At 49.9% G+C, this 12,654-nt stretch overlaps 1 protein-coding gene across 1 annotated transcript in view; it reads left to right on the top strand.

Moving 5' to 3' along the window:
• Nucleotides 1-12,654, top strand: part of PLXNA4 (plexin A4) — a 533,592-nt gene that overhangs the window by 14,311 nt on the left and 506,627 nt on the right. The window lies entirely within an intron of this gene.

A 12,654-nucleotide genomic window follows, 5' to 3' on the forward strand; every position in this document is an offset into this window, starting at 1 on the left:
GGACAGAATGGGAAAACTTGGAAGTCTTGATCCATGCAGTGGTTTTGGGACCTGTTCCCTGCCTGTCTCCCTTGTAGTACAGGCTTTCAGAGAGCAGTGTAATTCAGGGCATTCGTTTCAGGCACACCTGGCATTACCATGCTGGGGAGTGGGATAAGGAGGGGTGTGCTCCCAAGTTTCTATGCCCTCCGCTGCTTCTTGGGCCTGGACTATCGGCACTGCCAGAAGCCCCCACGTAAAGGGCAGCAGCAAGTTGATGTAAGCCAGGAGCAGATCAGAAAACGGCTTGTGACTCAGTGACAATCTGGTCTCTTGATTTCCACCCGCACGGCTGCTCTGGGAGGGGAAGCAGCCTGTGCCAGCCCCATACCTCAGGCTGTGCCTTTTCCTCCTGCCTCAGCTGGCGGAGGCATCAGGTAGGGTCAGCCAAGATCCCCCCTACTCCCCTCCCACCCATCCAGCACTGCTTTTCCCCTTGCCTCCAGGTGCTGCTTCCTGCGAGAGGAGCCAGCAGATGCTTTCCACCCTCTTTGCAAGCTGCACAAGGGCACGGCAAGCACCGCGCTCCTGCCATGGAGGAATGGCATTCCTTAGAAACTTGCACAAGCTGAAGCTGGCACAGAAACCCTCTGAATCGCAGCTTTATTGGGTGTTTTTTTCCTCCTTGTAAAGCAGGTTGGACAAAACATCCCATACTGTAGTAAGCAAGGAGTCTCCAGATGCTGTTTTGTGTGTGTCTGTCCCATTCCTGCCCATGCTGTCTGCCTGGACGTCTCACTTCGCCACCTGTAATTAGCCTCTTTCAGGGCCTCACTGTTGCTGGAGAAGGTTATTACAGCAACTGCTTATTCCTGAGCCTGGAAAAATCTGGCCGTTCGTGAGCTCAGAGTTAAGAGGGAGCGTATTTTAAATTGTAATGTGTATTGTCTGGAGCTTGTCTCTCTAAAGGTCAGTTCCTCGCGCAGTTCGAATGGTTCCCATGTTTTAATTTGCCTTTCACAGCAATAGTACTCGTTCCTGGAGGGGACCTGCCAGGGTTTGTTCGCCCACCCCCTCCCGCGGCCCTCTAGCCACCCACATTTCTGTGCTTGGGCTTTCAGGCTTTTTGCTATAAAGAAATTCTCCAGCGAGCAGGCCTTTTATAAGCATTTGTGAGATGGCTGGGAGTAAAGAGCGCAGAAAGCAAAGACTGAGGCAAGCAGCAGGGGGTTTTCCTTAAGGCTTTCTGTGAGCCAGCGCTCTTAGCCTGGGGTTCAACCCGACTCTGTGTCCCTGGGTCAGACTATCCCCAAGCCCCAAGCAACCAGCTGATAGCGGGGAGGGGGGGGAGAGCCTGGCTTAGTTGCACTTAACTAGCTAAGCCCTGGTTTGTTCAAGAGCAGATGCCTCTGCCAGGAGAGATGGGTATTTCATCAAACAGTACATCAGCTGAAAGGGTTGGGTGCGGCCGTGCCCTCAATTTGCTTTTGATCCGATTTCAGCTAATTCATTCATTCTGCTGTTCTCCATTTTGGCTGCAGATTTTTGGTAGGGGGCAGGCTGAGTTTGGTAAACTGGAGGAGGCCTTATCCATTTCTACTTGGGAGCACTCACCTGGGGTACAGGGCAGTGGTTCTCAACCTTTTTTTGTACCAGGACCCATCGACAGCCAGTCCCGATGCAGTGCCCCTCACTCCCAGACCCCCGGTGTGTGGGTGTGTAGGGCATGGGGGAGCCCCAAGCAGCCCCTCGCAGGCTGGAGCTCTGCCCTCCTGCAAGGGAAGACCCAGAGTTTCCCATGTTTTTCTCCTTTAAAGGAGAATCTGTTTGTAAAGTGTGTTGATCCATTTTTAAAGTTTGTTTGCAACCCTTTCATATACTCTTGCAACCCACTTTTGGGTTGCAACCAAAACACGGGTACAGGAGACCCAACTTTAATTCCTTCCTCTGCTGGAGAGGATTTGAACCTGCATCTCCTCTCCAAATTCACCCAGGACGGAGGCTGCTCTTGGATGGGGCGTTCTCATTCCCTCTCATTGATGCTGCTCCGCTTTTCATGAATGATTAGCCCTCCGCAGACCAGAACGGGAGTGTCCCACCGCTTGAGTGAACAACTGAGCCACCAAACTTGGACAGTCGCTCTTTTGCTTTGATGGTGATAACTATTTAAGTATATAAAGCAATATTTATATGCAATAAACTGTAAGTATATAAAGTATAACAATCAACAGTACACATCCAGAGTGCCTCACCCCAGCACACCAACCTCTTCCAGTTTGTTGAGTCTAGCACTTCATTTCCTTCCTTTTTTCCCCTTGTAAGTGCCTGGAAAAAGAGATGTTTTGTTTGGGCTGAATGGGAGGTTTTGTTAAACACAAACCAAAACAGTTCAGCTTTGCATTTTGCCGAGGAGAAAAATCATTTCAGTTTGATCTGAGCTTATTATTTTTTTGTTTGCCTGCAAAAAGGAAAAAAACCCCACCTATTCTCTCAGCCCCTTCTGTTATAAATCATTAGTTGTTCTGTTGCTCAAAGCCCTCAATCAGGATCATGCTGTACAAACAGATATGGACCTCGATACACTTGAGGACTGAAAGTAGTAAATCTTCTTTCCTTCTCCCTTAGTCTTTGAGCTGTTCTTGTCCCCAATGCTAGATGGTTTTCATTGATCATCTTGGAAAATAACTCTTGCAGAAAAGGGTTTGTTGAAACGATTTGCCCCCTGGGACCTCCAACTTCAGACATCTTTTGGGGTCTGGTTATCAGAAGCGGGGGTACTCAGCATATTCCAGAAATTAGGCCCTCTAAAGATGGAGCACCCAGGCTCTTGTATCCGCTTTGAAAATCCTGCTGGTGGCTTTGATTTATTTTTATCAGTCCTCCATTTCCTTTTGTTTTCTTCCCTTGTTAACATCCAGCTGTTCAACATGTGGCACTTGTAGGGTTGGAAGGCTGGAAGATCAAGCAAGAGTGACGCTTTCGTCAGAAGAGATGCATCTCCTGCATAAATTCCAGGCTTGTTGGCTGTGTCTGCTTTATTTTTGCAGTCCCTTCAGTGGTGTGTGGGAGCAGGAGAGAGAGGAAGGAGTGCTTCTATCTTTACTTTTATTTTGCACTTGTGGGGAGACACGCATGTGAGTCTGGCCTTGGTACACTAGATGCAGACTGTCTTGACCACCGTCCATGTCCAAGTTGTATTCAGTGAAGCAGTCCTACGTTCAGGGATGCGGAGTGGATTTTTACCCCTAGCACCTTGGAGAGAAAGCATGAGTTTTACAGGGGCTAATGTGTGAAAATTGAACTGCAGAGCTGCTGTCAGATGGCCACCTCTGGCTGCAGAGCTGTCACCCCCTTATGTGGCCTGGCCACTCGGGTCTTCAGGGCAAGGGCAGGATAAATGAAGATCTAAGACCGGAGCCAGCAGATAGTATCTCTTATCACTAGGGGACTCATAAGGGAAGTTTAAGTATTTCTGAGTGCAGCTGATAGGGGGCATTGGCTGATGAATACACACTAATTGTCTTCTTGCTTAGGACTTGGCAATTATATGGTGTTGTGCATCTTCGAAGCCCTTTTTAAGCAGTAGCTCCTGACTCCATGTGCTTCTTTCGAGAAGGTGAGGAAGTGTCTCCATCCCTCCCTATCCCGCAGTGTTCAGGCTTTGCAGTGATTAAACTTAGCTAATTAGGCCCCACATGCAGCAACCGTCCCCTGGTTGCTGTTGCTCTTCACTGGTTGTTGATAGCACCAAACATCTGTCTGTGCAAATGCAGGGCTGAGTCCTGACAAGTGCTGAGCTTCTTCAGCACCTGTTGGGCCAGATTTTCAAACTGCAGGGAGGATGTTTGGGACTGGAGAGGGAGGGGATTTGCTTTTTACAGTTGTGGCTTGCAGCAGCTGGAACCTGTGTGCGTCAAGCACGAGTCAGTGTGTGTGGGGAAGTGTGCATTTAAAGCCAAGGAAACTTTAGGGGCAAAGTAGTTGAAGGAAGCTCTGCAGCCTGAGCACCAGTATCAGGACTCTGGACTCCAGTCATTTCCAGATGCCTTGGTGGGGTCTATTCAGATGCTAAATTGAAAGCAGTGACAACGGAAGGATTTAAAGTGAGGTCCAAGTGTGTAATGCTGATGCTGCTCAAATGCCAGGGATTGGGAATGTAGGAGTTGGGGGCCGTTGGGATGCCTGTGTTTAAAATGCGCCAGACGGGATTATAACGCATGCGGTCACAGAGTGTTGTGCGAGCACAGCTATGAAATACAAAAGCAGGAGAGGAGTCTAGTGGCTCTGGCGCTAGATTGGGAATCAGGACACCTGGTTGGGTGACATTGGGTCTTTGTGCCTGTTTCCCCCTTCTTACTCTCTATATAGGCTATGAGCCCCTGGCAGGGAATTTTTTGTGTGTATTTTTTGCAAAGATGTTGCTTAGGAGCTGTTGTACTACAAGTCATTGATGAATTGTGGACACTGGGGCAGAGCCCAATGCACCACCACATTGTAAGAGCCATTGTGCAGGCTGCTGTATATGTAGGAAGAAACAATTCCTGTCCCCACCCCAACCCCCCAGTCAAGCTACAACAACTAGGTTTAAGTAATGCTGAGGCTGTGGCGGGGAGCATTACATCTTGTAGACTATCTCTGTGCAGTTAGATGCTTCCAAATAATTTCAATGGCTATATAGATCAAAATGGTGCATGTATAATCCATAATATATGACCCACGCTAGTCATCTCTTTGACTGTTTTTGGTTGGCTATTTTCTTGAAGCATCTCATTAAAAGCTGGTCTAGCTAGTGGATCTGAGGGAGAACTTTATTGTCCTTAAGCCCTCTCCAAACCAGTCTGCAGAGGTGAAGGTTGCTTGGGCAGCCTTGGCTCAGTAAGCATGACGCTATACTCTGTAAAGACATGCTCACATACCATCTTTTCTGTCTGTGTAACATTTATCCTGCTGTGCTTTTATTTTGTGTGTGTGTAATTTTCTAACCTATTAAAAAGCAAACTTGTAAAGTCTCCTAAGTTTCCCTCCTATGGAATTGTATTGACTGGCAGTTCCTGGATCCCAGCTTTGGAGCAGTTTTGAGACTTGGGACTTTTGTGTTCAGTGCCATATTCTGGAGGGGGACTGCACTCTGGAAGTTATAGAAGATTATATGCAGGGGCATGGTTTTGTGAAATAATGGGGACTAGATTAGGTTGTCATCCCCATTTGTGACCTGGGCTGGAATTTGTTGCCTTTTGACTGTAGTGCCGTGAATCTCAACTAGGGTGCTGTGACACCCTGGGGTGCAATGACATCTTTTTAAGAGCACTGTACAATATTAGAGTTGTGAGATGAGCCAGCATCTACACCATTCTCATGATAAGCCCAGAGATTTCATAGTGTAAAACACATGCTGGCCCGTTTTGATCTTTCTGAGTCCTTTGCAACAGAAGAGTTGCTCTGTTGTTTTTCTGTAGTGAAAGCGAAGAGCTGAGACTTTCCAGAGTCTAACAAGAGGTGCCTTGAGTCTACAAAGTTTGAGAAGTCACTGATATAGTGAAACCCCAGCACTGAAGACAGCGGAGGCTTATCTGATTTCGTTGCAAGCAATTTTCTATCCTAGATGTAAGTGCCAATGCTGCTGAAGCAAATGGGGATTCTCCAAGACCCACAGGCAGTAAAGGTTTGTCTCAATGAATCCTGAATTCTGCCCCCGCTGCTGACTTCCCGGAGGCTTTGCATGGGGTGCAATAGCTGAGAAGCGCAAAGTTTCTGGCTGTGGAGCATTCCCCACTTCCTCTGTTTCTCTCTGCCAGGATTGCAGGCAGGCAGCTGAAATCTGGTCTCTTTGTTATGAGGCTTGGCTTGCATTGGATTCATACAGCACTAATTATGTGAATATAGACTTCAGCTGGAGAGAAAGAAAGACGACTCGTGACTTCCTGATCCTCCTAACATTACAAAGCGGGGGGGAAACATCCACCCACCAGTATTCAGTCGCAATGTAAACCATGTCACACAGCCTGAGCCAGCATGAAAATAGCGGCTTGCTGAGTCACGGGGAAGCCACGGGCTCCCCGAGCTGGGGTCTGGTGTTTGGGTGTTGTGGGGAGTCCGGTGTTTCCAGAGGAACCGTTGCAACTCCAAGAGACGGGTGCTCACTTTGACTTGTCGTTGGCTTCTCTTTGGCCTGGGGTGGTAATGCTGCAATAGCAGACTTGACTGGTGAGATGAAGGAAGTGACTTCCTCCCCGGGGCAGGTCTGTAGCCCTGAATTCTTTACCTGAAGGAGGAAAAGACCCTTGGGTATTAGGCCAAGTCTGTCTCTTCTTTGGCCATCTCTCTGGGGTAGGGTTTGCATCTATATGTTTAGCCTCTGCCCTGATCCTGGATCTGTGAACACAACTGGGACACACCTGTTAAATCTCTTTTCCTCTGGCCTTCTCAGTGACGATCAGTGAGGGCTTTGCTGGTGCTAATTAGTGAAGCCTAATGTGAGGTGTCAGATTCAAGGCGTAGGGCATTCCCCCCCTCCAGTGGGGCATGACAAGGTCATTGAGGAATCCTCAGCATCACCACTCCTCCCTTGCAAAGTGACCAAGGTCTTCTGAATTGCAGGCACCTTCCTTAAGCCCTGGAGGCTCCAGTTTGTGTATTCTCCAGCCCCATAGCAAAAAACACAATACCTGTGCTGTAGTCGAAACAGAGCACATTTCCCAAAGGATCTCTGGACCTGCTACAGACCTCGCTGCTGCCTGTGATTGAGCCACCGCTACTGATAGAAACAAACTGCTCAGGTCATCAGTGGGAAATCATAATTAAAACTCCCTGCACAGTTTGTCTTTGTGGAGCGAGAGGAGGAACAAAAATCGGCAGTGACAGGTGTTAATCACCTCGTTTAATGCATGCCCAGAGAGCGCTCTGAAGTGATGGGCCCCGTGCAGACCCCTCCCAGGGGGTGAAGGTCACGGTGTACATAGCTGGTGCTTTCAACGCCCCATAAGCAACCCACTGCTGAAATTTAATCTCTCTATCTGGGGCAGGCTGCAGCTTTGGCTGGGGTCTGTTCATTGCCACTGGCTCAAAAGAAAAGATGCTGAAAAGTGGGATCCCCCAACGGAGAGACCTGCCTTGCATTTCCATGGGGAAGCAGACAGGCCGCAAGCGTGGGGAGAGAGGATTTAGCTGAAGCTAGAAGCTGGTCTTTGTTGGGGAGTTGTCGACAATGTCCCTGTATGAGTTTTCTCTCCATGCAGGTTTGCAAAGAAAAGCCTCTATCCATGGTAATCAGGGTTTATTAAAAGAAGCCAGGAGAAATGTTTAGCTGAGATTAAAGGGATTGTGTAGCTGCACTTGGTGCTGAATTGCTGTGCCGTGGCTCTGTTGCTGGGAGCCTGCCTAGTCAGCATCCATGGGCTGCCTCCCATGTCCCGGGAAATGAATAGCTGTGCCTGAGCAAAAGTAAACAGCCAAATGCGCTGCCGGATTAATGCCTGGCTTCATTAACTCCCAAGCCCGTGCCACAGGCAGCCCCAGGGGGGCATGAGCAGGCTCTACCCTCCCGAGGCAGTGCCTTGCTGGGAGATCACTGGAGCTGCATCTCCTCTGAGCTCCTTCTTGGGGCAGGATGTGGACCTCCTAGTCCTGGGTTTCAAACATATTCCCAGGTTTGTATCCAGAAGCCAGGCATCCCAATGCAGCTGGAATATCATGAGGAACTGTTGTGGCGAGGTGTCAGCTCCCAGTTTGGCTGAAATCTCTCAGCTGCTCTTGCAATGTCTTTGCTGTCTCATGTCATCCGTGGGCCTCATCAGCGCTTCACCCTTTCATGCCAGAAAGGGTATATGTGCGTGTTGTATCATTTCCCCATTTATCCCCAACAGAAAGTCCAGCTGGGGTGGAGCAGAGAGATTTGGTGCGTGGTCGGCATTGGCTGGAGGGCTTGTATGGGGCTGGTGTTCAATGCTGGCTGCTTGCGTGGGAGGAGATCTGGGTCCCTGCTACAGTTTGTGATGTGAGTTCAGCTTTAATTCTGCTGATTCCAAACCCATGTTGCCCCCTGCTTTGCCTTGCCACCTGCCACAGTCCATGCCTGTCTCCAGTTACCCTCTCACCTCATCTGCTTTGAAATCCTCTCCTGGTTTCTTTGGAGAAAAAGAAATTGGCTCCTTATTTTCTCTCTGGACCTTTCTGGGTTTGAGGATGAAAGCAGGAACTCATGGGTTTTCGTGCTGAATTGCATGAATGCTGGATGAGTTATCGATGCCCGGAGAACGTCTCCCTCTTGCACCTGTTTAAAACCACTGCTCCCAGGCTGCTCCTCTGAAGGGCTGGCTGTGACTGTGGATTACAGATCCCTGAGGCACCTGGAAGCAGGAAGATGAAGTGATGAACACCCCTGCAGAGTCCTACTGTTGTGATTCTGAGCTGCAAATCCCAGAGACCTCAGGGGCAGCAGGAACAGGAAGCTAACACATAGCCCATGCTGGCTATGTGCCAGAGAGCCATGCTGTAGTGACCTCCCCTCTGCCCCAGCTTCTGGCTTGAGCCACTGCAGGCATGTGGCTGCATTTCCTGAGTCAAAGGTAAATGTCTGTTCATTTGCTTATTGGTTCAATCTTTGCAGCTTGGACTAACCTGCCAAGATTGACTCAATTTAGCCTCGGGCTTTTTGACTGTCTATACTTAATCTTAGAGACTGGGATGAGATGCAGAGTGGAGGCAGATTTCCCCACAGGGGTCTTGTGCTTTCCTGGCTACTGCCAGAGTTGTGAAATGAGACTCGATGGATCTCTGGTCTGATCCATCCTGGAGCACAAAAATAGTTCCTGTGGCCCAATGTACAGACCCTGCACAATAAGCAGCTTCCTTTGGGGCACAGGAGGGGAGCGCTTGATCTTCCCCAGCTTCTTTTTCCAGTCCCCTTGGGTGTCCTGGAGGCTGTGCAGGAGGTGGGGGTGGCGAGGGGCAGAGATTGCTGGTCTTCACAAAACAGTCCACAGCTCAGCCTGACGGATTCAGCCGGGGAATCCTACGGGGAGCTGGTCCTTCCTATTTGAACCACTGTTCTGCCCTACCTTGTTCTTTTGCACAGTGGCTGTGTGACAGGGAGGGGCAGGGTATAAGGGCAGCTTTTCCTGTGCGGGTTTGCCTCTACCAGAGCTGTTGTTCTCCACCATTCTGGAGCCCTGCTGGTGCGACCTTCCCTTCCTTTGCTCATGGGATGCTGCCGAAGATAGCTCCTGACTGCTTTCTCCAGTCCTGTCCCTGTACCTGGAGCTCCCTTGGTACGTCAAGAGTCTACTCTCTGCAGCCCTCCTTTTCTTTCTGAGTCTGCAACAGTGCTGGATTTCTGCAACTGTGCTGGATTTAGTACTTGGGTATGCAAGTCCTACATGACTGTGCAGTAACAGCTGCACAGTCAGCGTCTCGTGTAGATGCGGCCAGACGGACATGGTCAGACTCACGGCTGCATCTCAGCTGCTGACTTAAGGAGGTCTTGGTAGCCTGGGATACAGTGCATATCACTTATTCATTGATGCCAACTGCAGCATTTCTCCTTTTAAACGTAGACTCCCTGTCCCAGCCAGCACGCACTATTCTGCCTTGACCTTGGACATGAATTGCATGTCTCGAGAGGGAGTGTTGCATGCTGGCATGGGAAGTCCCTCACAGGTTTCATTTCAGGGCTTGAGGGTCACAAGCCAATGCAGGCTGTGTGATAGGGCTTTGCTTTTGGTTTATTGTTAAAATAGATCCAAGCCCAAGCTCTGAACCTCATTTTTGGTGCTGCTTCTGGTTCTTTTTTCCCTTCCCCACTTGTGCTTGTTTTTCATATTTGCCTCTTTCTGGCTGTGTGGCCTGGGAGCCCAGGTGTGTCTGCTGGACCATTTTGGTGCTTTGTAAATTCACCATCCTGGGAGGCGAGCGATGAACATCTGGAGATGCACAACTCGCTTCCTCATGCTACATCCAAAATGTGGTGTGCATGCGTCGCCCTGCTCAGTGAATAGCTCATTAGGGGTAACCGTCTTCTGCTATTTGCTAGGACAAACAGAGTTTGTAATTAGCAGAGAAACCCAAGTCATTGTTGTAGTGCTGAGGGGTCCCAACAGGAGAGCAGGGTACCAGGTGGTAGGTACTGTGCAAACACACTGGGGCTGGCAAGCTGCCTGCTGAAGTGGATGAGGCAGAGATGCAGGAGGAAGCAGAGAGGCCAAGAGAAGAAGTGATGTGCCCAAGGTCAGTTAGCAGGTCAGTGGCAGAGTTGGGGATAGAACCCAGCTCTCCCAACTGCTTCCTTCTGTCCTGTCTCTGTGCCCACCGCTCCCTTGGTACATCAGGAGTTTACTCTCAGAGACCTGCTTTCCTTTCTTGATCCCACCAACCATTAACTCCCCCATTGCCCTCACCCTGGCAGAAGGCAGAACCACGGTCCCCGCTGCCCTGCTGTGTGGGCAGTGTGCCCACCTGAGCATCGACCATGCAGAGCTCCGGTTAGGGGCCGCGTCCTTCCCTCCCTTCTCAGCGGCTGTCACGGCAGAGCTCCCCGCATGCAAAGACTTCCTTGCCTGAGGCTTGTTATTTTGGATTGCCCTTATACTTCTGAAAATGACCATTTAATTAGCCCTTGTGAGGTTTAAGGGTTGAATCCCTGTGGCTTCCGGATCCAATTTGCTCATTTTTCAAGGATAACAGCTTCCCTCTCATCTGTAAATGCAACAAGCCCACCCACTCCGGCATCCGACAGGCTAGCTAGACTCTTGCTGGCTCCTGCCTCAGACATATTCCAGGCCGGCATGTGCTCTGCATTTTACAGGCTGTTTCCAGTGGAGGTGGATTGGGTACTGCTAGGGATGAATGTCCTTTTGCTGCCGGGTCCAAGCTCTTCAGAGAAGTGCCTCTCATTGCAGAATCGGGGCCTCCGTTCAGTCGGTGTGTGAATTAAAATAGCTTTTTCTCTACCTGGTAGCTGTGCTGGCTCAGCAGAGCTCAAAGGAGCAAAGCGTAGTATCAACTTATAAGAGAATTATTTCTTCTCATGTATTTCTAGTGTCTGAATCGCCCCGGTGTCTAGGCAGCCCTTAGAAATACAGGGCATAATTCAGAAGTGACAGGAACTTGTCCACGGGGTCACCAGGCGATGGTTCGGAGCAGCGGGCTCAAACGGGGATGGCTTTCCTCTCCAGCTCCTGCCTGGAGGAAGGGCTCTTTCATGAGGGAATCACTGCGCAGGGAGAACGCGTCCCGTTGCTGCTCTATCCATCAGCATAAAGATTATTAAGAGCCCTTCCTCCCTGCCCTGCGTGACCGGGCTGCCTATTCCTGCTGACGAGAGAGTCTGTGAACTTAGCAACTTGAGCTTGAGTTATTAAATATTTGTTGGACCAGAAGGTCAATGCGGGACAGAGTAAACATGTCTCAAGTAAACTCGAAATGAACTCCGCTTTCCATCTGCGCAGTCACACAACTGGGGAGGGAAGGGGCCGGGGGGAGGCCCAGTGACAGAGGTGAGTGCCCGCCCCTCGTGTGAATTTTGTGTGAGCCTTATGTGTGTTAGTAGTGTGAAGACAAGTGGGGGGTGCCACGTGGAGGTCAATGGTGGTAGAGTTATGCTGATTTACAGTCGCCGAGGAGCCAGCCTGACAGCTCCTGCTCTTGTACTCACCCCTGAAAGTCCAGTGATATTCATCTTGCCTCTTGCGGTCCTTGCTAAGGGCCAGATAACATCCCCAGGTGGCACTGCTGGCATGCATGGGGTCGTGCGCTGAGGTTGACGGCAAAACCTTGCCCTTAGAAATGGACCCCGAGTGAAAAAAAAGACTTTTGGGTTTGAACTTTTCTTGGCATTTCTTACAAAGAGGAGGAAATTCTCACCTGGGCTTTAAACAGCCGGATATTTTGGGGGCAGAGGTGGGGGTTGGAGGCTATGATAAAAGGGCAGGCATGAACTCTGCTGTTGAAGGTCTGGCGTTTGTGACAAATGCAGCTGCCCCAGGAGCCCTGCTCCGCTGGGCTTGTTCATAGCTGGGGCACCCGTCTTCCTCATGGAAAAGACAGGGATTTTGCTGCACACTGAACATCTATGCCAACATCGTGGTTGCTGCTGCGTCATGCAATACGCTTCACTTTACACGGTTAAAAGCCATTTCAGCTTTTAGGGGGTTTGGGTAAGAACAGGGGCAGGAAACTCCTTTCCTTAGGGAGTCTCTGTGTGTCTTCTTTTACTGTATGGAAAGCAGCAACACCAAGGATGTTTTATTTGCAGTTCATGGGCCTTTGGACTTTACTGTCCTTAAATACCGAAATGTGCTCAGTGATCCCTGCCTCCCTTTCTTCGGTCTGGTGACAGGGTGGCTTTTCTTCTCTGCTACAGGTGGAGGATGCCTGGTGGTTAAAGTGGATGGGAGTAGAAGAGAACTAGGTTCTGTTCTCCCATTTACTCTGTGTTTGCGTGGGGCAAGGCCCTGAATATCCCTGTGCTCTCAAGGGGAGGGAGATGAATCCTTAACTTCTCTGTCTTGTTAGTTTAGCTGGACCCTTGGGATGCGGGGATGGTTTCTAGCCCGATGGGACACCGCTCAAAGCCGGGGCTTCAGAGTTGTATCAAAAGACAACTCAAACTAATCCATCTACCACACTGTGGTGTGTTTGCGTGTGTGTGTGGCTGGTTATTATTCTGGTGCACGATTTCTG

The sequence above is a fragment of the Crocodylus siamensis genome, chromosome 4 (assembly GCF_052110815.1).
Source record: "Crocodylus siamensis isolate JL-2025a chromosome 4, ASM5211081v1, whole genome shotgun sequence".
NCBI lineage: Eukaryota > Metazoa > Chordata > Crocodylia > Crocodylidae > Crocodylus > Crocodylus siamensis.